We start from the raw sequence: 14,850 nt of genomic DNA on the forward strand, positions 1-14,850 counted from the left end.
AAGACTGGCGAGTTTTCTTTCTTTTTCCTGAATTGTTCTTGTTTCCAGCAGCATTTCCCCCCTCTCATCCACTGCTGAATCTAGAGTTCTCTAAATGAACGATCTAATTATTAAAGGCTAATGGTTTAACACAATTTCATTTTTTTTTTCTCCTGTTCCCTGAGCGATCATGAAGGTGTTGGTGGAGTGAGAGTTATAACTGGCACATGAAACTTTACGGTAGAAGGCACCTTGCTGTTCCAGCTTTGTAGTAAAAAGGGCAGGTGGGTGCCATTGATAATGGCCAAAGTAAAGACCTTGCCTTGGTCATTTCTGCATTTCCCACTCCTCTGTGTCAGTTAGAGGCAGCACTGAACTCCTGAATAAAGCTCATGGGGATTATCTACCCTCCTCCCAGAGCCCCGAGATATAGATCAAGCATTCCGGTTTCAGACACAATAACGGGAGTACAGCACAGGTGACGAAATTATGAAGATATATTATCCTTTTCTCCAAATATTAGGAGACTCATCTCCCCTCTCTATTCATGTTGCTTTGATTAATGGTATTTCCATGGGGCCTGTATCCCACTTTCAAATGTAGGATGAAATTAAGGAAAGCAGATTAAGAGTGAATAAAATGTGCAATGTTCTCTCAAGCCATTCCAAATTTTGGAATGTTTTGGCTAAACAACTTTTTAAAAAAAATCTTTCCACCTAGACCAAGCCCTGGAGCCAGGGTGTGTGGTGAATGGTGCTGCTTGGAGCACAAACGTCTATAACTGTAACCTTGGGGTGACCTCATAGGTCACCGTGCCATCAGGGACTGAAGGATGGGATCTGCTTTCTTCGTTTAACAAGGGTCCATTTCCAGCAGGAGCTCAGTCCTGCATATAGGTTATCCCAAAAATAAGATGCATATTTCATCAATATAAATCTGATTTCAAAGATTAGAGCCTTTGACTTAAGTTAATTTAAACACAAGTGTTTGACTAGTTTTGAATGGAATAGAATAAGTTATTCCTTCTTTCCCTACCTCTTGGGCAGGAGGAAGTGTTTTTTGTGTAGCCCATTAGTGGGGTAACTCTGGCTTCCATCTTGCACACCAACCCATTGCCTTTGGCTAGAGATGTCTATTATTTTATGATATCCTCACTTCTGGGGTTTTCTAACAGCTGCTTCTGTTTGCTACTTTGCATTTTCTCAGTTTCTCTTCACAATCTCATAATCAAGTAAGAGTCTATTAATTCATTTATTTTTTTCAGCTTATTAATGTACTGCCATGCCTCCTGGCTGCAAAAACATGAATCAGTGGGGAAAAAAATTCAATAATTAATGAGAGTTTCATTCCCCCCAGCTTACAACATTCAGAAAAAATCACTCAAAATCTTACAATGTGGACTCAACCTTTAATTCTTAAAGACAGAAAACATAAACTCTGGACGAGAGAAAGAATGCTTTCAAAATGGATTTTTCTTTTTTTTTTTAAGTCTAGGAATTGTTAACAGGATCATGCTGGCCAAATGTGATTGACATGAGGCAAGATTGAAGGAGCCTAATACTGTCACTCTTCGACTTTCCAAGGACTTCAGAGCACTAGTCATTTCACGAACACTCACCTTTGACAAAGAAAGAACAGTCTCATTTTGTCTGTTCTATTTAAATGGGCCCAGTTTTAGGGGAAAATGAAACAGTTCTCAGAGCACAGACCTTTACTGAACTGGAAATACTTTTATTTATTGGACACATGTTTTATTTGAACATCTCCAATGTGCCATAACCCATGCCCTCATATAATAACATTTTATTTGAGCAAATACTGTGGGATCACAGATAGAAGAGGCCGAAAACCTTGTCTGGAGAGATGGGAAACTATCAAGGTCTGTGAAGAATATGGGATTTTACCCTACTTGGAAGCTAACAAGCTAGTCTGGTACCATTTTATGGATGCTGGGAGAAGGCATGAGACAGGACAGAGACAAGTGACTTTATTAATCATAGCACAGTGACCAGCACTAGAATGATGTTGACACCAGGTTCCCATGCCCCCCAAAATCCCATGGGGCACACAGGTAGGCCTAGATGGATGCTTGCACATGCCAAGTGTTGTGTTATAGGAGAAGAACACAGAGCTTAAGGAATTAACCATTTTTACAGTGAGCAGCAAGCGAGATGCTACGTCAGCCTTCAAGATTGCTCTCTGCAAGCACAATGCTGAGAACTGGCCAGGGTAATGAGTAGTCAGGGCTTTGTGTTCTTGGCATCCTTGGCAAGAATGTGCAGGGATGGATGCTCAGGGCCCGAGATGGATTAACTCTTCTAGCAGAAACTTCACTGAGACAATGTTTAGGGATGAGGACAAAAAGGACTCATTCCAGTAAGAGGTATTTGCAAAGGCCCTGAGGCATGAGAGACAATGAGACATCTCAGGGACAATGGAGAGTCTTGCTTAATTGGGATGCTGGTGATAAGGCTAAACAAGTAGGCTGGCATCCAATCCTCCAGGGCTTTGCATGCCTTTGAGATTATGAAGTGTAGCTCTTTTGTTGTATTTTAACCTAACACATTTCAGAGCATGTTAAGCACGGGAATGACATGATTGAACTTTATTATATGTTACCTGGTGATAATGCGGGGAATAGACTGGAATCAGAGAAAAGTTATGTTGGCCTTTTACCAGCTGTCCCTGGAATATTTTATTTCCTTTATGTCCTATAAACCCCCTGCCTTGTTTTTTCCCTTCTGTTTTTCTAACCCCTTACCCCACCCTGTGTCCCATTCTCACCTTCAGGAACGTCACACTCCCACCTTCATGCCTGGCAGCCCTCTCCCCTTAACTCACATTGAATATGCTCAGATATTTGCTGATATGTAGTAGGAATATTTCTGTTTAATTTACTGAATTAAACACTATTTTTATACTATTTTTAGAGTTGTAAACATGTTATTTGTTGGGAATTCATCCACTGTTTTTTTCATATGTCAATGTTATGTTAAGAATTTTTACTTGGCGTTACACGATTCATAAATCCAAAGCCTAAAAGGTAAATTGCAACATTCAATTTATAAAAATTAAAAAAAACCACACACACAAAAATACTTTCTACTTCAAATCGTATTTAATTATTATTATTTTTCTTTTCTTTCTTTCTTTTTTCTTTTCTTTTTTTTTTGCTGTGCTGTGTGGCCTGTGGGATCTTAGTTCCCCGACCAGGGATAAAACCCAGGCCCTTGGCAGTGAAAGCTCGGAGTCCTAACCACTGGACCGCCAGGTAATTCCCAAATTGTATTTAATTATTCTAAAAAGGAATCATACAAAGACAAGAAGTATGATATTTTAGGAGGTTAAAAAATGGATTAAGTATACCAAGATACAAAATGTCTTATTTTATTTGTAAGTGATTTTAAGACCCTTCCAAATTTTGCAGTGTATTCTGGGGCAGAAATGATGATGATGATGATTACTTTTTTAAAAAATTAATTAATTAATGGCTGTGTTGGGTCTTCGTTGCTGCACGCCAGCTTTCTCTAGTTGTGGTGAATGCGGACTTCTCATTGCAGAGGCTTCTCTTTGTTGTGGAGCACAGGCTCTAGGCACGCGGGTTTCAGTAGTTGTGTCTCACGGGCTCTAGAGCGCAGGCTCAGTAGTTGTGGTGCATGGGCTTAGTTGCTCCACGGCACGTGAGATCTTCCCGGACCAGGGCTCGAACCTGTATCCCATGCATTGGCAGGTGGATTCTTAACCACTGCGCCATCAGGGAAGTCCAGATGGTGATTATTTTTTAAGCCCATTCTGGGAATGTGCTCTCAGATAGTCCCTATATCAGTTTCCTGTTACCACTGCCACAAATCACCACAAATTTAGTGGCTTCAAACAACACACATTTATACTCTTACAGTTGTGGAGGTCACAAGTCTGCAATCATTTTTACTGGGCTAAAGTCAAGACGTTGGCAGGACTGGTTCCTTCTGGAAGCTCTGAGGAAGGATCCGTGTTGTTGCCTTTTTTTCCTCCTAGTGGTGTCTGTGCTCCTTGGCTGGTGGCCCCTCTCTCCATCTTCGAAGTATATCACCCTTGAAATGGAGCAAGACCCTCTGGTCCTTCCCCCACCATGTCCTCAGCCTGCCTTTTGTCTGTGCAAAAACTTTAGCCAAAGAATAAGTTTAATCAGAGAAGTGAGAAAATGCAGAAACAAAGAAAAACAGTCCAACAAGACTTAATAATGGTTTAGTCATTAAGCATAGTCAAGGATCTTTAGTTCTTCTTCATGGGCTATAGATAATATTCTGAGCCGTATCCTACGAGCTGTCGATAGATACTGAAACCCCTACCAGGTGGAAGAAGTTAACTACATGATGACCAGGCTGTAGCCATGACATAGCTGCCACAATTGCGAGAATTCGCCTCAAAGAAATGGAAACAAACTGACTCTGGAACTAAAGAGTAACTGTACTTAAAACAGTCAAGATGATACTGATCAGACCTCTGCATGACTAATTTCAAGACGACTGTCAGAGCTGACCGTGCTGTTCGTACATGTAGCCCCCTCCCTCTGCCTATAAAAGCTCTTGCCCGCTGGTTGTCAGTCATGGGGGTGAGGAGTCGGCCTTTTGGACACCCCCCCGTTGCTGGCATCCAAAATAATGCAAACTTTCCTTTCCACCAACTTGCCTCTTTACTGGCTTTTGAATGGTGAGAAGCTGGACCTCACTTTCAGTAATGCCCTGACCTCTGCTTCTGTGGTTACATCTCCTTCTCTGACTCTAATCTTCCGTTGTGCTTCTTGTAAAAACCGTGTGACTATATTGAGCCCACCTGGGTACTTCAGGCTAATTTCCCCACTTCAGAATCCTTAACCTAACCACACCTGTAAAGTCTCTTTTACGTTAAAATGGAACATTCTCAGGTTCTGAGGATTAGAATGTAGACATAATTGGTGGGGGGAGGCAGTCATTATTCCACCTACCACAATCTCACTTTCCACTGAAAGCACTGTACTTGTCTCCTTCCTCAGCCTTACTTGATTTGGGGTTACAGCTGAGATAATGGGGCTCCCTAACTCGCCATCCAAGTATCGATCTATTTTAGAATAAATTTATGAAGATGAGTTCTTGGAGCTGGAAGCTTCTGAGTGAATCGTCCTCCACAGAATGGCTCATCTGTGAACATGCCAGGCAGGTGTGCGAGGTCCTTCTCTCACTAAGTGCAGCAAACCCTATCTGTGCCCTGCGTGCAACCCCTCACCCCTCTCATTTCAGTGCATCCTGCCTCCAGACCGCAAAGTGCTGGTATGTGCATCTCTTTGCCGGAAGATAGCCCTGGTCTCAGAGTCTGTTCTGCCTGGGCTTGTTTGTTTTTGTTTTGTTTTGTTTGTTTTTTGTTTTGTCCGTGAGGGATCTTAGTTCCCCAACAGGGATTGAACCCACGCCCCCTGCAGTGGAGGCGCTGAGTCTTAATTACTGGACCTCCAGGGAAGTCCCTGCCTGTACTTGAACAGGCTGGAAATGCTCTGGATATAAACACTCCATCCCCCAGCAGCTCTGACTAAGGACTGGAGCTAATGGATAAATATCCCAGCTCCCTCATTTGTTTATCAATTTGTTTTATGGAGATATAATTCACATAACATAAAATTCACATTAAAGCATAAAATTCAGTGATTTTTCATATATTCACAGTGTCATACCACCAACACCACTATCTAATTCCAGAACATTTCTATCCTTCTCCCGAAGAAACCCCAACCTGTTAGCAGTTAATCCCAACCCTCCCCTCCCCCCCCTCCCCTGGCAACCATTAATCTACTTTCTGTCTCTTTGAATTGGCCTATTTTGGACATTTCAGATAAATGGAATCATACAGTAACTGGTCACTCATTTCTGGATGGGTAACGTCAAGGAACATGTCCAGCGCTGGTTCTCAGGTTTCCCCAGCAGGATGAAGCTCGTTGCCCACAGTGGTGATGGGTAATTAATTAGCTGCTTTTCCTTTCTGATCTCACTCCTCTACTTTCCCAGCAGTGTTTCCGGGAATCATGTCTCAAAGAAAGGGTTTGCCCTCGAATCCTTGCTTTAGGATCAGCTTCTGGGGGAACCCAAAATGAACACTAGGTATATCTAGTTAAGTAATCCATTCATCAGATATACACTGAACATTTCCTCTGTGCTTGGCACCATCGCTCAACACTGAGGACACGGCGAAAACCAGCCCGGCATCCTCCTTGCTCTAATGGAGGGCGTGTATGCAGGGAACAAAGGCATTAAGCAAATTATAAACCAGATGAGTGTTACAAAGGAGTGGGGGAGGGAAGTCCTTCCTAAGAATGAGACCTGAGGAATGAGCCGGAGTCAGCCAGGCAGACAGTGGGGAAGTGTTCCAGGCAGTGGACACACTCCAAGATAAGGGAGAGCGTGGTGATTTGGGGGATGGAGAGAAATCCATACGGCTCTTGCAGAGAGTTGGAGGAGAGGAGTAGGGCCAGGTACTTGTATCTCCCTTCAAGGAAGGATTTGATGTCCAGCTGGGGCTCATGCAGTGGTCAGCAAATTCTACAGCTCTCAGCTCCTCAGGTGTGTTTCCTCTCCTGAGCTGATTGGCCCCAGGTCCCACCCTTCCTGGAGCTGCATGCATCCGGTGATGGGAGAGAGAGGGATCTAGAGATGCGGCAGGGGGCAGGGGGCAGGGGGCAGGGGGCAGGGGGCAGGGGGCAGGGCTTTCTTACCCCAGAGCTCCCAGCCATGTTTTTTGGGTCTGCCTCATTGTTCACCTGCATCCTCTAATTCTGCTTCCGCCCCCTTCCTTTCACAGGTGTTCATCCTTAATAAGCGTCTTGCTCCTCAAACTCTGCCAGCACTGGCTCCAGGAGGACTCAGCCTCCGACAGCAGAGAGATGGGAAGGCTTTGTGTCGTGTGTGACAATACTACGAGGCTTCCTCAGACACGGGAGAGGTGAGGGTCCTTGGGACCTGATAGGGAAGGACTACACGTCTGGCGAACAAGAACGACTTCGGCGGCTTCGTGGAAGGATCTGCAGGTAAGTTTGCCTTTGGGAGCTTCTGGAAGTCTGAGAACAAGTCGGGGGAGTGAGGATTTGTGATGAGCATCAAGGTCCTGGGGGGGCGGTACATTTAAAATGCATTTCATTCTTTGTATTTTTCTAAATTTGTCTCAAATATAACATTTGTATATACTGTATAAATTAACCATACCAGTAACAAGTCTGTTTGGATTTATATATTTTTTTCATCCTTGGATCCTCCAGGAATGTAAGTAAAAGTGAACATTATACAAATATGTTTTCCCTAGAGGATATAATTAGATTACATACTGCTGGCATTTAAAATTTTATGTTCTGTTAGTTCTGTTATGTTCTGGTAGTACTCCAGTGGGTACTTTGAAAAGCACTAAAATATTAAATAAATTGTATGTTTAACTTATATTAGCTGGAGCAGGGGTATCTACATTCCTCTGCCCTTAATTTAGGGTGTACCATTATTGTCTAGTCTGCCCCCAAAGTACAGATACAGGAGCTCTTTCCCACCAGAAGAGTCCTAGGACGCTACAGAGACTGGTCTTCATTACAGGTATCTTGGAGCACACAGGCAGCCGCTCTAGGACTAGAGGCTTAGTGATAGGCGTTGCCGTAAAGGCAATGGCGTGGTTGCCTTGCGGAGCCCACTGGGCTGGTGGACGTGTTCTCCATCTGGCACAGCTCCTAGGTGTTCTCTTGATGGCCCTCATGGTCCCCTGACCCAAGTGCTTCTTGCGTTGGGGATCCATCTCAGGTCGCCATCGGGGAACGCTGACCTTTTTCTGTTCCTTCCCCTAGTCATTCCCCTCGGACCAGAAAAACGTCCAGCCCCCTCCCTGCCTCTTGAGGATGGGGGCACGAGGTCCTAACTTTAGAGCTTTACAGGTCATTTCAGAGGAAAGAAAGAGATAAAAATACATTATAAATTCCCTGCCAGGCAGCCAAATGTTTTGAATATGTGAAAGTGAAAGCAATTCATTTACATGAAAGTTCTAGAATACACAAAACTAATGTATGGTGATAAAAATCAGAACAGTGGTTTCCTCTGGAGCTGGGGGGTGGGGCTTGAGGATTTTTTCTAGAGTGAAGGAAATGTTCTCTGTCTCGACGGGGCAGGGGTACATGTTTGTCTAAACGTATTGGACCGTGTATTTAAAATCTACGCATTTCATGTAAGTTTAAAAAGAAAACAAGGTAACAGTTGAAAAATGAAAAAAAAAAAAAAGACTGTAAAACGAATTCAGGAAGGATTTATATTTCAGAGTTGTTTGGTTTTAGTTGTCTGACTTCGATAGGGGCAGTTGTAGGCAAGGACCCAACATCAGCATGCAGCTCTGCTAAGAAATATAAAAACATTTTTATCCACAGTTAATTATTTCTTATTGAAATCCAGAATCTTGCGTGAAGGTAAAGCTCTTTGAACAACTACAAAAAATTGTTTTCATAAGTTAAATTAGCTAGGTGAAATTTGGTACACATTTCTTTAGCTTTTGTCTTCAGCTGACACCCAATATCTCTACCTACAGAGTGGCCACAAGTATAAATATAGGTGACTCTGTCCTGTTCGACCATGTTAAACATACACCAATCAGTGTGCAAGCTCTTGACAGGCGAGGGATGGTCACTCGGAGAGCAACCAGCATATGACCCCAGAGGGGTGAGAGGCTGGTAGGGGTGATAATTTCTAAAACTGGATTGGGTGACATAGCCCTGTGGAGTATGCCGAATGCTGGCTAGATCAGAACACCCTTGGGTATGGATGCCAGAAAAGCTCAGGACACAGGATGAAAAGTTCAATTTGAATATCAGATAAGCAACAAATAATTTTTTAGTATAAGTATGCATGGAGATACTTATATATCCCTTGCATAAGTGGGATATATACATGGGACATAACTGCAAGGACATGATTATACTAAAAATTTACTTTTTTATCTGAAATTTAAATTTAACTGGTGTCCTATATTTTTATTTGCTAAATCTGGCAACTCTATGCTTGGGGTATGCTGAAAGGGCAGGGGTTTTGGTTTGGTTTTTTGTTCAGTAAAAATCAGGCACAAATAATTTGAGCCTGTGGTTCTCAAACCTTAGCTTGCATCAAAATCACCTGCAGAGCTCATTAAAACAGACAATTGAGCCCAAGTTTCTGATTCAGGAGGTCTGGGGTGAGGTCCCGAAAATTTGCATTTTTAACATTCCCAGGTGTTGCTGATTCTGTGGATTCCAGGTATCATTTGAGACTAATGATTGGAGGCAATGCATTACAGATGTATGTACAAGGATTGCTAGAAATGCAGTGTTAATGTATCCCATCCATTGCCATTCTGCCCAGCACACTAAACTATGCATCATTAATGAGGGACGACAATCAAACATAATGTATTGTCATGTAATATCAATAAACCATTTATTATATATGGTTGCCTCTATTGCCAGGCTTTATGGCTACTCTACAGGTCAGTTATTTGCCTCTGTAGTGAATGGAGCCTTTTAATGAGTGTGAAATTAAAATTCCATATTAGAATTAGAATAAATTAAAAATTTGATAAACCCATAAAATAGTAATATCAGAGAACCTTTGTTAAATTATATACCAAATAAATATTTAACAAGGTGAGACACCCAGGAATAATTTATATTTTATTAAATACCACCACAATTTCCATAGCAAATTATATATATGCAGACTTTATACAACCTCAGGAGTTTTGGAGTACCCAGAATGGAATTTCCACACTATGACTTTTTCCAGGGACCTGATTTCTTGGAGGAAAATAGTGGGATTTGCTTGTACTTTTCATGGAAATGGAACATTATCGAAATGTTTTAAAGTAACCTTAAAGCTGACATTTTAAATTTCTGCCATCAAGATTACTGGGTTTTGTTCTTTTTACTTTTCTGTTTATTGACCTATTAAAATTGATTTGGATTTCCTCTTTTGAGGGAGAGAAATACATAGAGGGAAAAAATGAAAGACGGGTACTAGCATATTTTGTTAGGTGTCTAAGTCCTTTGGCCACTTTTTTGGAAACTGTTGATCTACTACAAATACACATAAAATATAAAGATAAACATATAAATATAAAAATGTATTAGAGATATATACCGAAATATGGGTGAAATACATCTAGGATTTGCTTTAAAATACTGCAACAAGAAAAAAGTCAGAGAAGGAAAGATGAAATGTTTGGCAAAATAAAATGGTGATAATTGTTGAAACTGGGTGATGGGAGCATGAAGTTTATGTTATAGTACCTTTGTGTGTTTAGAAATTTCTGTAAGTTTTTAAAAAAAAAAAAACAACCTGAGGACTTATCTTATTTCTTAGCTTTGCCCACTAATTGGACGAGAAACCATACTCAAATCACTTGAATTTTCTGTCTCACTTTTTAGAAATAATTGTATTGCAATTAATCAGTAAGTAATTATTGAACTAGGCTTCTTGTGTAGGTAGCATTCTGATATTACTATCTAAATTCCCAGGGATATTGCCAAATTACTAGAAAGTATAATGTACTTTATAAAACTAAAACCACTTTTCAAGTATTATCACAAAATTCATTGTTGAGATTCTTTGAGTGTAAATGCATAGATATTTGGTAAATAAAATTTCCGGAAGACTTTTTTTTTTTTTCATGTTTAAGAATAGTTGTTATGGTTAGGTAGCTGCTGAGATAGCACTTGCTCAGATTCCTATGTGAGAATAGGACAGGAAAAAAAAGTAATGGTAATCATCTTAGTTCCTTTTGTGTTTCTGAGGTACAAGCAAAGCAACCTTTAAGATTTCTTTTTGTGTGTGTGTGTGTTTACATCACCCTTTTATTTCATAGTTAGAAATAATACAGTTCCACAGGGTAAATCGTCAATAAATAATGGTGTTTAATCATTAAATGTAAAAATCCCAACTCTTTGGCATCTGACAGGATTCTATTTCTTGTCAAACTAATGACTGTATAGATATAATTAATCTTAGTGATCATTCGTCAATACAATATATTACAATGGTGCAATTTACTTTAAAATGTACAACAGCTGAAAATTTCCAGCCCACCAAGAAATCTGATCAACTCAGTAAGATATGGGCCAACTTCCCCAAGGCTCTTTCACATGATTTGCCTCAGTGAAAGTATAGTAAACGTTGATTAAGAGTTCCTAGGGTTTTCTAATAGTTATTCTGCTCTAGAGTTTGACATTTTTTCTTGCCAAAGAAAAGTCACAACTGCAACAGGAATGACCCACTCATTTAATTAAAAGGTGTTCTTATTTTATAAGCAAGACTGCTAACACCTTAGAAATTCACAGCCTCCAAAATAAAATTTAAAACAAGGAAGTCTATACTGGGCTTCCCTGGTGGCTCAGTGGTTAAGAACCCGTCTGCCAACGCAGGGGACACGGGTTCGAGCCCTGGTCCGGGAAGATCCCACATGCCGCAGAGCAACTAAGGCGGTGCCCCACAACTGCTGAGCCTGCGCTCTAGAGCCCATGAGCCACAACTACTAAAGCCCGCGTGCCTAGAGCCAGTGCTCCGCAACAAGAGAAGCCACCACAGTGAGAAGCTCATGCACCGCAACGAAGAGGAGCCCTCGCTCGCCGCAACTAGAGAAAGCCTGCACGCAGCAACGAAGACCCAACGCAGCCAAAAATAAATAAATAAATTCATAAAAAAAAGAAGAAAAGGAGGTCTATGCTGCCAGAAATGCCAATTCAGTAATAAATTGCACCTTCAAGAGTCAAAAAAAAAAAAGAAAAGAAATAGAAACTTTTACAAAAGGTAAATTACATACATTTTTTTCCCCAAAATATATTCAGGAATAGTTGAGCTGCAATTGTTACTAAAGCCAGGGCATTATTCCTTTAGCAACAAATTAAACCAGTGCAATTGACATAAATTGTTAAGTAATCCAGGATTAACTCATTAAAACTGTAGAGGCACTTCAGGCTCCTGCACTAATCCTAGAAACTGGAATTTCAGTGAGTGCCTGTGCTGCACAGAGGTAAAACTGAAACGACCCGATGCCATGCTGAATGGTATCACTTCATACTTAGTTTAAGCACGTGAGAGTAGAAATCATGAATTCCTCTATTAGAGTTCCATTCACTTACAGAACATTCAGATGCAAACAGTGTTATGCCTATAATCCCCAATTTAAAGAATCCTTTCCATTTTAAAGTTCCGGATGAATTTTAAATTAGAAAATAAGCACTAAGGAAACTTTTTCAACTTATGAAAACTTCATGTTGGAAATTTTCCGGTAAAGTTTCCCCCCACCCGTTGTAAAATAAATATTTTGTATCCCAAATTTAATTTTATGAAGACACACTTTAATAATGCTATAAAGAAATAATTTACAGAGATCAATAACTTTTCATGTGGAAATAAAAAATTCATTGCTCAATATTACTGAGGCAAGTGAAGAAAGATTGTTCTCTTGTCAGTTTGAAATGTTAATTTTTTCAGTGCAAAACCAGTTATAAAATATTTAAACTCAGTATTTAGAAATAAAAAGTCCAATTTAGCAATGTTCAAGTTCTAAATTTCATAAAACAAATCATTACATATATTTTATAGTAAAATACAGAGATTAAAGAAGTACTTGAATATTTAAGATAAAAATTTCTAATGAATCATACCAAGTCAGCAACAACCAAGCAGATAACATTCCCAATTTGAGTATCAGAATTTTAAAGATGATATTACTGTACCAAAGCCTTTTTTTCCTAGCTAAAAAGCTATGCAAACTAATGGTCAACATTCTGTTTTCCTTGCAGTTGCATGCTCTAGAATGATTTCACCTCAAGTACCTGTGATTTCATTCCTGTATTCAAAATTTGATCCAATTTTTATGTTCCAGGAACACTTAGTTGATTTAACCATCTGTAAACAGTCCTGTACAGAGTACAACAGTGGAATTTTCAAGCCAAGCGTAGGCTGACCTAAACTGGTTTACACTCTCTGCAAGTCACTCATGTATTATTCCTAGCAAACACACGGTCCCCTCTGAGGGTTAAGTGTTGAAGCTGGTACTGTAGCACTTCTGTGTCAGTGGCTCCTTGATGTTCATTTTATCTAGATTGAGATAGTCCAGAGATTTGGAGTGAGCCCTCTTACCTTTAAGAAGACAAAGAGGCAGAAGCCCATGGAGGACCTTTTTAAGGTTCATAAGGTAAAGATTTAGTGCACTTGTCTCCTGGGCTGGGCATCTGCCTTCGCCTCCTGCCATTGACAGCTGGAATCTCCTACTGCAGGTAGTACCTACTTCTGGTTTTATACAAACGAGAGGAACGAGCAAGTCCTGCATCTAGCTGTTCGGAGCGCAAGGAAGGCACGGCTTCTCCCTTACTCTCTTCACCTCCGCTGCACTTCTGGGCTAACTTCGGGAGTTCCTCACCAGTCGTGAAGCCAGCCAAACAGAGTCCACGGGGAGGATCTGGTAGCCTGACACAGTCCGGCGCATCGGCGAGCACTGAGCGCTGGAGCAGCGGGGCTTCTCTGCCTCTGCCTTTCCCGGGAGCTCACCTCGGCCACGGGCAAGGGCAGGGTGGTCAGGGGACTTCTGGACCCTCCATTAACATCTACTTCCATTTTAGGCACCAGTCTGCACACTCCAGCCTAAATCCCAGAAGATGTCAGTGTCCAATTTCTAATGCGTCCCAAGGGAACACAGGCATAATAATTTTTCTGCTCTACTCCAGATACAGTGGCCCACAGCTCTGCTGCCTCCGCCGTGCTTGGGGCCGCGGAGACTGAGACAAGGGCGGGAGAGGCGCAGGGTTGCGGCGCCGAGATCCGGGCTGAGGCCGCCAGCCGGGTACCCTCTCCCACCTTTAAGATTTCTAAATACCATCTGTATCTACTACACGGTAATATAATGTAATTTAATTCCCCCAAAGGCCGGTAAATATAGAAGGAAAAACTTAGAGGTCCGGAATATGGAAGTTTGTTTGTCTGTTGCTGTGCATGCACAAGCATAAATGATTTAGAAAATTTGGAATACAATCCAGGCATGGCTGTATGGTGTACTTCCAGACCAGGGGAGAGGATGTCCTCCTTTTTATTTGTGGACTTGAAACCCTGGCATGGTTCAGGACCAGAAATGGCCTGTGGCCTGAAGGTCTGGGGATGCAGTGTGTGACCACATGCCCTGACACCAGTGGAGGGGTTTACTGCATATTCATGACCCACGCTGAAGAAGCAGGAACTGCAAACCAGGATGAGAGTGCCCTTTGCACCCAGGGGAGTCGGGTAGACACAGGAAGCATGTGGTAAGTGCAGGTTGTACTCACCCTCCTGAATTGTTAGAAATTCTTTCCCATGGTTATTAAGCAATTATTCCCTGCCAGAAGGTGCATTCTGTGCAGAGGGTTGAAATCCTTTCATCATGTGTTGTGTTTGAGTTAACTGTTTCCCCTCTGTTATGGACTGAATATTTGTGTGTCTCCACTCCCTACAAATTCATGTTGAAGCCCTAACCCCCAGTGTGGATATATTTGGAGATGGATCCACTGAGGAAGCAATTAAGGTTAAAAAGTTCACGAGGGTGTGGCCCAGATCCAATAGGATTTGTGTCCTTATGAAAAGAGACACCAGAGAGCTTGCTCTCTCTGTCTCTCTCCCCCGCCCCATACCATGCACCAAAGAAAGGCAAGGTAGCTGTTTGCAAGTCAGGAACCTTGATCTTGGACTTCCAGCCTCCAGATCTGTGAGAAAATGAATGTTAAGTCACCCAGTCTGTGGTATATTGTCTTGGTAGCTGGAGCTAATAACCCTCCAAAACACAGATAAGAGCACTTCCTTTCAGGACACACCAGAGAGGTCAGTCTTGGTAGGAAAAGGAGTGGAG

General features: G+C 41.6%; 1 pseudogene; it reads right to left on the reverse strand.

Annotated features, from left to right (window-relative positions):
• Nucleotides 1-12,973: 12,973 nt before the first annotated feature.
• LOC137750927 (macrophage immunometabolism regulator-like) lies at nt 12,974-13,592 on the reverse strand (annotated as a pseudogene).
• Between the last annotated feature and the right edge of the window lie 1,258 nt (nt 13,593-14,850).

The sequence above is a fragment of the Eschrichtius robustus genome, chromosome 17 (genome assembly GCF_028021215.1).
Source record: "Eschrichtius robustus isolate mEscRob2 chromosome 17, mEscRob2.pri, whole genome shotgun sequence".
In the NCBI taxonomy this organism is placed as follows: domain Eukaryota; kingdom Metazoa; phylum Chordata; class Mammalia; order Artiodactyla; family Eschrichtiidae; genus Eschrichtius; species Eschrichtius robustus.